This window comes from Cynoglossus semilaevis, chromosome 18 (genome assembly GCF_000523025.1).
Source record: "Cynoglossus semilaevis isolate Cse_v1.0 chromosome 18, Cse_v1.0, whole genome shotgun sequence".
NCBI lineage: Eukaryota > Metazoa > Chordata > Actinopteri > Pleuronectiformes > Cynoglossidae > Cynoglossus > Cynoglossus semilaevis.
Window position 1 is genome coordinate 6,215,108 of NC_024324.1, and position 14,286 is coordinate 6,229,393.

The 14,286-nt window shown below is 39.5% G+C and overlaps 1 protein-coding gene and 1 long non-coding RNA gene across 5 annotated transcripts in view; one reads left to right on the top strand and one right to left on the bottom strand.

The window, feature by feature from the left end:
* The window catches only part of LOC103394152 (teashirt homolog 1-like), a 232,999-nt gene that overhangs the window by 178,625 nt on the left and 40,088 nt on the right, over positions 1-14,286 (top strand). For all 4 annotated transcript variants that reach the window (XM_008331328.3, XM_025065276.1, XM_017041182.2 and 1 more), the window contains 3 exons: positions 3,136-3,228; positions 8,591-8,748; positions 8,825-8,919. The gene's annotated coding sequence lies outside the window, so the exon portion shown is untranslated. The remainder of the gene's footprint in view (positions 1-3,135; positions 3,229-8,590; positions 8,749-8,824; positions 8,920-14,286) is intronic.
* Positions 11,633-14,286, bottom strand: LOC103394167 (uncharacterized). The gene is made up of 3 exons (XR_003052712.1): positions 14,150-14,286; positions 13,846-13,910; positions 11,633-13,325 (listed from the first exon to the last, which is right to left on the bottom strand). It is a non-coding gene; the product is annotated as an uncharacterized LOC103394167 (long non-coding RNA).

Genomic DNA, 14,286 nt, shown 5'->3' on the forward strand with positions numbered 1-14,286 from the left:
AGATGTACTCTTCTGTCCAAACAAATCTCTTCCTAGGACTTTGATGGATTTTCTGTTAGAAATATCTGTTCTTTTTCTGCATGCATTACAATGATTTGTCTCTGTGCTCGACTGTCCTGCCTGCAGTTCAGATTTGTTTTTTTAATAAGGTTAAGGAGAATCAGAGTTCACTGACTGTTCAGTAACTCAAGTCTTTTAGTAAGAATGGGTAAAAATCGTCTTCTTAAACTGCGACGACTCGTTCCCTCGGCTCCTCAAATTGAACCAAACCAACTCCGTACTGGAATTGGGGTTTGGAGTAAGTGTAGAGGAAGTAGTGGAAGCAGCGTGTGGTGTTAGAAAGACTGACAGAGTACGTGGCAGCCAGTCAGGAGACAGTGTGTTGGCGAGCGTCTTGTTTGGCTGTGAGGCCTCGGGCTGCACTGACAACATTAGCACACTTTTCACCTCTGATACACAATACTCATGTCACCGTCGCCTTGGTGTGGCATCGCCCGTGCCAGACTTGACACCGCTGCTGTTTGGGAGTGTCACTTTAAGTTTCAGGGCTTGAGCTTATTAGTTCAATCAGACTCAGAGCGGAGTGTGTGCCAACTTAAAAATCATTTCCAATTGTGCCGTAAAGATACTTGAAATTCAAATTCACTCCACACTTGGCCAAGTGTAAATCCAGGAGCAGGTTTTTATCACAGTCATGGAAAGACAGTTTGATTTGTTTTCATTGTTAAAAGAGAAGGAAACACTGTGCTCTGATGGATCCACACTCACACCAAAAAATACCTTCACCTTGTCAGCATGTGTTCACAGCATTCTTCAGCTACACATTCACCTCTTTGACAGGATGTGAGAGACATCTGGCCTGTGACTGATCACGCAAAAAATCTTGGCATTTTCAAAACAACAATAACAAGCAGAGGTGGTCATTGTTAGTACATTTTTATGATTAAAACAATAAATCCCCAAAACTCTACCCATGTGTGGTGTAAAGGCAAATTTGATTTCTTTGGTCTATGCCTTTATTTTTTGGGCCAGGGTCTGCACTGACAGCTGGCTTCTTTCAGTCAAATATCTGTTTTGTTAAGTCGACAGTGCTGTTGATGGTCTGATAACTTCTTAATCTGACACACACACAAAGAAATAGGTGAGGTTTGAGGCATTGTCTCATGTTGCATGGCACTTGCAACGATATTTTGAGCAAAAGCAAGAGTTGAATCATTTCAGCCAGGACCTAAACCACTGCAATCTGCAGCAGTAACAATCCTGCAAGAAATAATGGTAAATGTTCCTAATAATGTTGCTCAATTAACAATATTATTAATATTATTATTAATTGGAAATTTTAAAAAGTCTGATGTTTCATTGCTTTTGAAACAATATTTTGAGCATTGATGTGATCCACCAGCGCCCTCTCATCCATGATGACTGTACTGTAGCCACAGACTTCAAACAGCCCAGCTGTGTGATCAAATGGAACGCTCTTTGTGTAGCGTGCGTCACACACAACCGCTCGATGAAACCAGAATAACAGTGGAGAATCCTCCTCCTCCTCTGTGTTTTCCTCTCTCACCCTCCCTCCCCCTTCAACACCTCCCTACCCCTCCTCGCCCCCTCAGCCCCACGCCGCGCCCTCGTTTCCCCTGCAGTCTGTGTGAGTGGTATCCATCTGTCAGCTGTCAGTGCCAGGGAGTGATACACAGAGCTGTCACTTCTCGTCAGCCCGCATTGGTGAGGCCTTTTGCAGCTGCCCTGTCTGACTGGAGGCCAGAGGAAGTGTGTGCATGTGTGTGTGTGTGTGCATCAGAAAAAAAGCAAAAGGGTATTCAGGGGACAGTAAAGCAATTAAATGGGAGACAATTGCAGGAAAGCTGGGGGAAGATTGGAAGCAGCACAGGACACACAACAGACTGTAAATATCACATTACCTTAATCCGCTCAGCACTGTATCACTATGTGCTCCATACAGGATGAAGTCATCCGTGACCTTTATCAACCTCTATTGGTGACCAGCAGGAACTGCACACACAGGAGCAGAGCCCTCCAAAATCAGAGTGTCTGTTTTGTGTGGATGTAAAATAAATACAGGGAGGAACAGAGAGCAGTGTGTTGTTGTGTCGTCAACGTGCACTTCTGTGCATGTGTGTGTCTGTTATAGCTATATATTTGGGGACATTTTTGCGAGGGGAAATATTATTCTTTTCTGGGCGCTTTCTCCTTGTAGTTACTGATAGAAAGGGAATGTTGTGGTGAGATTACAAATGTGGTCAGATTAGGGTTAGAGTTACAGGTTAGACATTAATGTGTGTAGTTTATATTCCAGTTGGTTTAAGGATAAGGGGTTGAGGAAGGCGTGTCTTTATGTGACGTGCTCACAAAACACAAAAATCTGTGTGTGTGTGTTCAGTGACGGCAAGAACAGATGGATGAGCTTATGACTCATAGGAAAGTCATGGAGTTAGAAGAGTCACAACTCACTGTGTCCTTTAAACAAGTTTAAAATATGTGTTGCATGTTAGAAACACAAATATTTGATTCGATTCATTTTCAGTTTAAAATAATCCTTTTAAGGAAATTTAGAAAATGCTTTGGTCATATACATGATTATACTGTATGTCGTAGATCTGACTTCTTATTTCTCAGTCTTGGAAACGCTCAGTTTTTTTAGACTGCTTTGTTTTCTGTTTTTCCACACACTCGTCTGATGGTATGGAGTATTTGTAGACCTGTAAATATTAATATTCCAGTACCTTCATATCTTAAAATGTGAAAATATATGGACTTTCAAGGATTACAGCAGCCTTTGAAAAATGTTTTGGCTTTGTTGAAAGGACAAAGGAAAAAAAATGAGCTTAAAGTTTAAATATTTTTTTCTCTTTTATTGATTTTAAACATTTTCCTCAGTTGTGCGTTGATAAAACAGAGCAGTGACCACCGACTGCCTGTAGGCTTCACACATCTCGGTGAAATGTATGTTTTAGCAGACGTCTGAGTAAATCATTTTCATGTCCTCGTTAATAACAGCGTTTGTTAACGACAGGCCAACAGTGACATGTGAACATCTTTCATCTCTGTGTGTAAACTTGTGTTTTCAGCTGTTCTGACGTCAGTGTGTCTCTCTCTACCTTCTGGGCCTTTCAGATGAAGCGACCTTCAGGAACATGGAGATGACAAGCATGACCAGAGCCGTGTGGTAGAGAGGGATCCAAGAGCCCGGCCTGAGGGGCCCTCAGTGTGAGAAACTCTTTTTCCACTTCTTCTCTGTTTCATTTAAACATGTCCACACACACACACACACACACACACAGAGAGAGAGAGAGAGAGAGAGAAAACACAGCTTTTACAGCTTAACTTGTTGCAACTTCAATTTTATACCAATTTAATAATTTAATATTTTCACAGAGAGTCTGTGTGTGTGTGTGTGTGTGTGTGTGCTTGCATGCGTGTGTTTTATTGCCTTAGAGAGATCCTTTTAGAGGCGTTCTAAATCATAACTTGTAATTTAATGTATGTAATTTCTTTAGCCACTCTTGGCTAACTTTTAGGATTTTATTTTTCTTACAGGACGACCATAACATAATTAATTTCTGAGTATTTTTTTAAACTAAAAGCTTTTTCTGGGTGGGGGGCGCTTCTGCTTATGATTGGACTAATATCTTTACACCAAAGACTAACTTCTAGGTTCTCCTCAGCCATGTTTGGCAAACATTTAGCAATTGCTGATCCAACTTCTCGTTAACTTTTAACTAATACGTTTTGGCTAATTTTGGCGACACAGTAGCTACCCTTTAACAGAACCATTTGAACCTAAACATCTGGTTTATTTACGTTAATTGTCTGCTGACATTTAGCAATTGCTGATCCAACTTCTTGTTAACTTTTAACTAATACGTTTTGGCAAATTTTGGTGACACAGTAGCTACCCTTTAACAGAACTATTTGAACCTAAACATCTGGTTTATCCACGTTAATTGTCTGCTATTTATTGACTAATTTGTCAGTTAATTCTTTGGGTGATTATTTTTCAACAAAACTTAATATCTTTAAACCCACTTTGTGTCATTTGTTTAATGAAAAGATGTTATTTAACAGCTTCTTCCATGAGCCGTTGTGTAAAGGTTAACACAATGTTACTAACACACACTACAGATAAAGGAGATGTGTGTTCTACACAAGCCTCGCGGCCGATTGGTGTTGGAATCATGCAGTGTTGCAGATTCTGTTTTAGAGCAGCTGCTGGCATTGGCTGAGGAGAACAGTGTCTTCTGGGAAATGCCCTAACCTCTGATATATATTTCACGTTTTCACAGATACTTATATAACATATAAAAATATACCGTTTTAGGTCGGTCAATAGTTTCAGTCTCTTGGGCTTTCCCCTAAAAACAAAAAGACTAAACCGTTACAAATTATACAATCAGACCAATCCATACTGTTTCTTTAACATCTGTAGGAAGAAAAAAACAAAAAAAAAACGACCAGATTTTATTTACAGTGCACTTTCTGCAAAGGAGGCTCAATGTCCTGGCCATAAAATGCCACTGAACACACCATTCTTCAGCATTGCACAATAAACTGACATTTCCCCACTGATGTGTATTATTCTCCGGCTGTAAAACTCAGGTGCTGTGACTGTGCTCATGTAGTGTTACCAAATGATTCATAAACTGTGCTGAGTCCGCGTTTTGCCGGAATGTGAACATTTTTCTTCTGAAATGTTCCCCATCACAGCGCCGTTCTGAATTATAGCACTGCTGAAGGTGGCAATCATGTTGCCAAATTAGTCTCTGACAATAAAAGGGGGGAAAGGACAAAACGCGACAATGGAGGGTTTCTCTTTTACACACTCCACAGTCAGGCTCAAAGGGTCGTTAAAAAAAAAAAAAACTCTGCATGTTTATCGTCTGTATCACGGAAACACTGACACACACACACATGTCTGTGCAGCTGCTCTCGTCGGCACAGACATTTTCTTTTATTTGTTCAGCTAAGCCAAAACCATGTATATAACACCAAGTGTAACGTGTTTACAGCAAATCCCAGTATTAATATTCACTTATTATTAAAGGAGGGTGTAGACTCTAGTCTAATACAATAAAAAGAATAAAATAAAATTCAGCCAAACTGAAATTACATACACATAACGCTAATGATGTGGATTTAAAAAAAAATTCAGCCATTTGATCACTATAATATTCACGTTCACATTCACACCTAGGTCGATTGAGAGTGAATAATTAAGATAATCCTCCATTGTTTCGGACTGTGGGATGAAACTGCAGTACCTGAATAAATCCTGTATACACATACTGTAAATACACAAAGACTACAGAGGTCTGAAACCAGCATTCATCTGGCTGTAAGGCAAGGGCACTAACCACTCTCCCACTAGTATTTGACCACATATATAAACATTACATACAGTCACACAGTTTGGCTCTGTGATTTATTCTGAATTTGAGGAACATCCCTGTGATCTAAGAACATCCTGAGCTTTTGTGTGTATGTTTGTGTGTGTATGTGTTGTGTAATTTGGTTGTGTACGCCTGATACGTGACATTACTGGGATAAATAGAATCAGATGTTGTCTGGAGATAGATGGTGGGGGGAAAAAAAAACCCCAAGTCTCTTCAAAGTGTTTTCGACTAAAGGCAGGAACTCCTTCCTGACACATCAGTGAAATGAAAAACAACAAACCTCACACTCCTGCTCCTGCTTAGATTCTCAAATTCAGTTTTTTTGCATTTTTTTTAGAAGGCAGTGTTAAGCTACAATCAAGACATTTTCAAAGCACAAGCGCAAACGGCAGCCTGTAAGAACTCCAGGGCTCAGGTTCTGACTAATCTCAGCACGTTCAGGGTAAACACCTGCAGCGATGGGTTTCACCGCGATGCTGATTCCTGACAAAAGGGTGACAAATTGTGACAAATTGCTCATCCGGAATTCTTCAGTTTACCAGGGAGAACACATTAATAACGGTGCATTATTAATAGCACTTTATTCCAACAGAATACGTTTCACACGTGTTTGTTTCTAAAACATTCTTCACTGGAGGATCATCTGAAATGATTACTGTACCAGGAAGCAGGTGCTTCAGCACTCTGAATATATACTGCAATATGTATTTATTGTATTGTAGTATTCCCCTCGTGAACTTTGTTGGGTGAATTTTTTTCGCGTGTACTTTTTAAATTATTAATATAATCTTTTTATTAATATATCACTTATTTTCTCTCATAGAATTGGCAATTGATAATTGACTTTAGCTAATCATTTGGATAACATTTAGACCTTTTTGAAGACCAGCTCTCAGATAATCCTGTGCCAGTGTTTCGTCCTCTCTTTAACTACTTCCACATTTCATGGGCAGTTCACTGTTCAGTTCACGGTAGTGATCGTCTTCACATGCGGTTCACTGTTCAGTTCACGGTAGTGATCATATCCACGTGCCGATCTCGTTGCCAAAAACCTTCTAGTGTAAATGACCAGTCGTCCAAACGTTCCCTTCCTTGGTGGAAACCTCTCTCTGTTTGCAGTGTGCTTCTCTGTGGATGCAGGTGACTGTACAGTATTCAGGAGTGAGAGACAGTGGAGGCTGCTGCCCTACATACACTGGATCCTCTCCAGGGACAGACGGAGAGTCTTTGATTCTCTCCAGTATACATTTTGTCATGTTTTTATATGGTTCAGCCAATAAAAGCCAAGTCCTTGACTAAAGACGTGGACTCCCCCAGGACGTCTGCTCTACATGGACTGAACTTGTTTTCCTCAGTCACTCTCCTCCACCTCTTCTCACTTCACTAATTACCTAATGCAGCGTTTATGGCCTGAGAGCTGCTCATTTACCTGCTGTGATACTCGCTCTTCATCTTGGTGATAATTTAAGGTTTTACCATGAATCTGAGCCCGGGAGGCTACGCTACAGCTCAGAGGAAAAACTGACCAGATCGGTGCAGATGTGTATCGACGTGATCCTGACGGCTGTACAAACCCAAACCAAAAATGTTGATAAGAAGTAATTCATATTATTATGTTTTAAATTATTTTATTTTCCCTCGTGATATCATAATTAATGGTTATTTTATGCTACATTCGCTTTAGCATGTAGCTCTACTCTTGCTAACTTTTAGCTGATTTTTTTCACTGCCGTGTGTTTTGACTAGCTTCACCATTTTTAGCATTGTTGAAAAGCTCTTTTGAAACTTTGAAAAATACCCCCAAATTTGCAGTTTGTGTTACATTTGTGATCAACAGATTTGTTGTGTTGGTAAATGTGGATATTTAACATTCTTCATTATTTTTTTACCAGTCTAGTCCAGTAAGAGTATATTTGCTTGTGGGTTCAAAGGTCAATTCGTCCGACTCATCATGTGATGTCACACTTGTGTCGTCATTGTAGTTCAAGGATCCATGTGTGTGTTTTTTTTTCTTTAAATGCTCTGTGTGTTTGTATCCTTTTTACTTTGGCCCATAGTTTAGCCTGTGACTGAATCACTACCTCAGAGGAATTTTAAGAGGTGAGCACAGAGGGGGGAGTTTTATAGTTAAGTGGGTTTGGACACAGTAAAGATCCAGGAGCTGGTGTTTAACAGGACTATTAACGGTGAGATGGGAGATCGATACAGCGAGGTAGAGAGGAGGCGCGTCTCTGTCACTCTGATGTGTTGTTAGCGCCCGACGCCGGAGTGATCTGGCTTCTTTCCAGTGGCTGGGCCTTGTCATGTACTTTGCTCCGCAGCAATTAAACCAGTCGTACTCTTTCCACTCCGTGCTACTAATTCACAGTCTGTAAATAAGCATTTCATAAATTAGAAGAGCATTAACAAGTGTCAGTGTGCACACAGATCTGTGACATAACAAATAATACCTTATTAACCGGGAGACTTGGTTTGGCAGCAGCGAAGAGACGACTCTCTGGGTCGTCTGTGTTTGGGTGGAAGGATTTAGGTTGTGATCAGGCTGATTGACTTGTTTTATTTCATATTAATACTCACAGACAGCTCAGTGTGTGTGTGTGTGTGTGTGTGTGAATGAAACTGCAGCTGGTGCTGGGGCTGCTCTGCTGATGGTACAATGGTTATACGACAGTCATGACTTAACAGTTAATGCACGAGAATTGTTTATTCTTTTTATTCTTATACTCTTGTGGTATAAACAAAAATAGTTCCTTTGGTGAAACACACAGTTCTGGCAGTGACATTTAGTTCTTTTTTTTTGCAGTGGAAACTCACGTATTACCTTACTTCCTGTCCAGTTCTTAGTACTAATACAGATAGTAGTAGCATAAATAGTTTCTAGTACTGTCTATTGTTCCTGGTACTATTTCTTTTTGTAAACACGTGTAGTTCCTGTCTATGTTGCTACTTCATGGCACTAATTACTGCAGTGGAAACACAGATAATTAGTTCTAGTAGAAGTAAACACAGTTCCTGCTGCTCAGTCTGTTAGCTATCTGTTAGCCTCTCAAACAGCTACCATGGATTTCTATGGTTTGAAACCTGATCCCTTTGACAACAGCTGGTGTGGCAGTAAATTCAACATTTGGTCTTAAATGATGATCCATGTCTCTGTGTGTTTGTTGTTTGTCTTTTTCCAGAGATCGGACGTACGCTCTGAGCGTCTGTGGTCAGTGAGGAGGTGCAGTAAGGAGGTGCTCTCTGTTTGACTTTGTCCTCCAGATGTCTTCAGTGAACTCCAGATGATCTCCAACATTGTCTCCTGCTCTCATCCCTCTTCATTCCCACTAACAATTAGGTAATGAAATATTGATTTTTAGTTAGATTCATATTGATGCTATTAGCTTTGCATTGATAAATCACTGTTGCTGCAGGAGCCGGAGCAGGAAGACATTACTGTGTGTTAATCTGATGGATATGCTGTCGTCTGCTTCTCTACCCCAACTGACTGAGTCCATCTTTTACCCAGGTTAGTGCCGCTCCATAATAAAGCTTCAACAAACTACTGTGTAAAAAACTCCGTCTGTGGATTTGAGGGCTAGGCTGCAAAGATGATTCAGTTATATTTGATTGTTCGTGTTTTTTCCATATGACATTTGCACAGTTTCCCCTATTTGTGTGTTTGGGGGGGGGGTCTCCTGATACTCCAGGCTCCTCCTATAGGCCAAAACATACATCAGCAGCTTCACTGTTCATTCTATATCGACCGTCAGTGTGAACTAAGAGTGAGAGGTTGTTGTCTGGACGTGTGGCTCTGCGTGTGCACCTCACCGTCATACGTTGTGCCCTAACAGTTGGGCTGCTTTGTAGAGTTGGCTGCATCTCAGTTGTCTGTTTTTGGTTGAACATCAGACTCCAGTTGTCGGGTGTTGATGTTCGGTGGTAAAAGTTCAGTCAGAGTCTGTTGAGGTTTTTATGTTTGCTCTTTATCTGCAGTCTTTTAGGTGGGATTTAAACTCATGTATTATACATGTGGCTGATTTGAGAGCAATTCTGTGACGTTGATCTCTATCATACACCTGTCTCCTGGAGTATGTCCTTCTCACCAGTGTCCAATTGTCTCAGGTGGAGCTGAATATTTTAACCTGCTGTCTCCTCATTACAGTCACAGCAGGCACTCTGTAGTACACAGTCCAGATTTACTTGAAGTAGCATTCTTTTATGACAGTGTTGTATATATATATATATTTCCTTTTTTAATTCAATATTGTAATATGCTTTTTTAGATCTGACTTGGAATACCCGTGGAAAAGTGCAATTTCAGTTATCATATATTGATTAGTAGGTCTATTCTATTCTTTTCTGTTCTATTCCATTTAGTCTGAAACAGTGGAACTTCTGTCACAGACCATAACTCTGTAATATTAACACTCTTTTCCCTAAGATCCATATTTTTCTTTATTATATCCTCTAACGTTTTACTGTAGTGACGCTCCCATTAAATTTGATTCTCTGTGTTATTAAAAAGGTCCTAAATTTATACAGTCCTGTCAGTAACCCCACTGTAGAACATGGTATTTTTCCAACATTAAAAAAATATTTTTCTTAAAAATTTAAAATGTCCCTTGAACAATTTTAAAAGAACAAGAGAAACAGAATTTCCTCCCAGGGTGAACTTGGTTCCCGTGAGGACATCCCTGTAGCGCACACACACTCCCTCTCCTGGCAGCTGTCACTCTGATCCACCGTCACTCTGTCTCCACCGTGAGCAGGCCTTTCTCTGTCAGAGAACATCTGCAGCTCTGCGGCGTCCTGACGTTATCAGCCCTCAGACCCTGCAGTGGTCCGGCTCCAGCTCACAGTCTCCTCTCTGCTGCCGGCGACTGAGAACATGATCTGTGACAGAAATGTTCCGTCTGTGAGGCAGCTAACTGATGCTGTCACTGCACCAACATGGAGCAACACAGGCCACTGACAAACACAGTCTGACAGGGACGTGCAGTGTAGAGACACACACACACACACATAGACAGAAGTCCTCATCATGAGGACTCCACAGCAGTAACAGGCAGGACAACCTTCATTCCCAGGGTTTATTTTCTCCTCCGGGTTTCAAGCAGATACTTTTTCTAACAGGGTCTTTTTATAAGTGATGGAGATATTTTGATCAGTTCTCAGGCAATTTTTTATTTATTTTTTCAAATGTTGACACTTCTTTCTTCAAAATCTTTCTGTTTCTGGGCAATCTATAAGTCCCTGTGTTTGCTCTTGGCTCCTGGTTTTCTAGTGTTGTTTACTTCACAGTAAATGTCTTTAACTGCAGGTCTGTAATATGTTCTGTATGGTGGGGATACACACATCCACCTCTCTATTAGTTTGGATGGGGCGTTTGGTGTGGTACCTGGTCCAAAAAGCTAAAGACTGGACTCAATGTTTAAGCTAAGCTACATTGGTAATATTTAACTTCATCTTTGATGGCACTTTCTGCTTGGGGCTGCTGTTTTCAGTGTTACAACTGTTGTTTAGCTTCTGACCATGTTATCATTTACTAATTTTTTCCAAATTACCGCTGAGGGCAGATGTGGATGGGTGGAAAACTGATATTTGTCAAGTTTTTGGCTAACATTTAGCAACTTTCGCTGTTTTGTGTTTAGTTTTTGTGCTACAATAGATGGACATTTCTGACTAAGATGCTTCATAGTTAACAATTCACAAGGCACTTTCAGTCTGAACCAGTATAAAATGCTAATTTGTGAACAGTGTTATTTCGTGAATATACACCTAATAAAAATAGTTGAATATTTTTATGTGACCGTGAAGTTAAAAAAAAAAAAAAAAGCAAACTAAACTACAAGCGTCGATTTTAGTTCAAAAGGAAAAGCGGATCACATCTCTTCCATTCGTGGATGTAGTCTACCACCCAGTGGTAGAAAAGCGAACTGCATAAAAATAATATGACTAAATGTGGACGTGTTTATAGACAATCTATACATCTAACAATAACAGAAATATATTTGTTTAAACCTGATACTTTTTTTAATAAAGATTAAATGAGAACAAATCCAAAATGTCAGACATTAGGTTGTGATCGTTGGCTTTCTTGCATGTTAATACATTATGCAGGAAATTTTAAATAATCTAAAATTATTATCAATTAAACATGAAACTAAACATGTTCTACCCTTACCCTATTTATAGGTAGTTTGTGCTTAATTTTAGTTATATATTTTTAAACTGTTTTAACTAACAGTTTTCAAATGTCTAGTTTAGATTTAGGATTTAAGCCCAGATCTCTGTTTGTTTCTGGCCCTAGTTACAAATAAAAACAAATCAAGAATTTATCAACTTTATTGAAACAACTTTACAGACAAAGGACTGTCAAAAATAGAAAGTGTGGTATCAATAGTGAACAAACAAACTCACTGACATCTTGAGCATTTGTTTAATAATAAAGTTCAGGTTTTAAACATAAACATAACTGCCTCTTTGTGTCCTGCTAAAAGTGGCTGCAGCTGCCCCTTAACAAACAAGATTAAAAATAAACAAACACAGGCTCAATGTAAAACTGTTGCAGGTTCCTGAACTGTAACCTCACCGTCAGTGGGTCACAAAAAAAACAAAACATCAAAACGAAAACAAAGCTGTCCTGGCTACAAATATCAAGTACTTAGGGAGTGTTGAACATCACTCGGATGGAAAAAAAACCCCAACATTAAATATAACAAAAAAATAATTCAACATTCATCCCCCCAGAAATCTCACAAGTCAAATTGTATATTCCCAAAGAATAAATATTGTATTTTACCATCTTCTAAGAATCCATAACCTGATGGCTTTGTTTCAAATGCATAGACTCTCTGTAGGAGATGAATGTAATTAATTCAAACACAACTAAAATAAAATAAACACAAGAATGAGAACAAAGCAAGTTTTCAAAAAAGTAAAAAACAAAACAAATATTTTACAGTCTTCAAACCTGTTTTTCTCCAGTACCTTTAACTCTAATTGTACCTGGACATGAAACAAGTGTAGTTGTTTAGACTGTCGGTCTGGTTGGAGACAAAAAGGCAAATTTGAACAGAACTTTTTTTTTTAATTGTTATTTAAAAAAAACTAAAACATTTTGAGCCAACTGGCAACAATGATGTTTAAGTCACTGACTCTGGACTGTAAAGTTGGCCTGAGGACCAGTGAAAGTGTCACTTTCTTTCCTGATGTAACTGCAGTCAGGCTGTTTATATAACACTGCTTAGATGTGGTGTCTCAGTTCATGTACCTCTAATTAATGTAGGACTGTTGAATCAGCCACAGCCCAACTTTAAGGCTTGTCCCAGTTCATTAGCACCAACAAACATGGCTTAAAAACTCAAGTCTAAAATCCCTTTAGTGACCTGGGACACAGCAGACCACGTGGACCAACGTCTCTAAGTTCAATGTGCTGTCAATGTGAAACAACTTTGATGAGGGTAAAACATTAGTGTGACTACAGTTAGGGCTGTTGGCCATGACTGATGTGTTTACAGGTTTAATGAAACATTAATTTAAACTCATTTTCTTCAGCAGGTTTCCATAGTGCATTATAGTCACTGTAGCTTCTCCACTTAACCCTGTATGCGTTGTTCACATTAATACGTCGTCAACCTATGATGTACAGTTAATCTCAGTAATCTGCTTCATTTCATCTTCCACGATGTGGAGTAACTAATATGAGCTAGGTTTAAAAAACAAATTCTATAACATCAGGTGAAACAATGCTACTCATAAAAATATTTTGAATTCCACTCATCTCTTTGCATAAAATTCTATTGTGGATTATCATCTGCCCCCTGTTTTAGTCGAGTTATGGCTACTTCCTCCTTGTTCATCCAGAGGCAACACGATGCATCTTCGTGTTGAAGTCACAGACCCTGAGGAACAAGTTTAACGGCTGTTGGTCTGCAGGACATAAATAAAAAATATTTTATTAGCATCACCAGGCTACAGATAAACAAAGTAAACAGTTGTTTACTACAGTCTTACATTTACTCATTCACCAGGTTGTACATGGTTGTAGATATGTCCAGATTAGTGTTCAATCATTTGTATTATATCAGCTCTACAGACTGTTGCCAGTTTCTCTGAGAGTTAAAAACAAAGTACAGTCACCCTGAGTGACAGGCTGATGACACACCATATGGAGATGCTGTGTGAGTTTGGCCCTGAGGGACGACTACTGCGTCTCTGTACTAGCTTCCTTGTCAGCACCTCTTAGAAAAAGTAGACGAATCTACACAGTAGGATTGTAGTCAGCTGTCTCTACATAGACACACACACACATGAACAGCACTGACTACAAACTGTGATATAAAAATGTATTTTTATATTCAGGGGAAAGTCAACTACTAAACTAACAACCTGTGCATTTAGTCACCAGGCTTTAAATCTGAAACTACATTTTATATGGCGGTTCACTTACTTGTTTGGGAGATTCAGAGGAAGGATGGACTTCATTTCCAAAACCTCCATCGAGCTGCAATAGTGCTGCGAAAACAAGATAAATCAGGTTAAAAATTTAATTTAAAATTTCACATTTGTTCTTTTTTAATCCTCAGTCATCTTTCGTGGTCTTCCTTCCTCGTTTACAGTGATTTAGATACAAAGACGTTCTCGTGGAATAGAAGGTGAGGGTTCTGCAGTTAAACTGCCAACCAAGGTTCTGACACTTGTTAACAGATTGATTCAGATTTGTATTGTTGATAAAGACCAGAGGTCCTTCTTACCTTGGGGATCGATCCTGGGATCAATAAGAGACCAGTGCTGATAGAGCAGAGCCAGATCATGAGGACTGTAGTTTTTCAGCAGGCTGAAAAGATCAACGTTCATTGGCGGGTCTCCTGCAGGCCCACTCCTTCCCTGA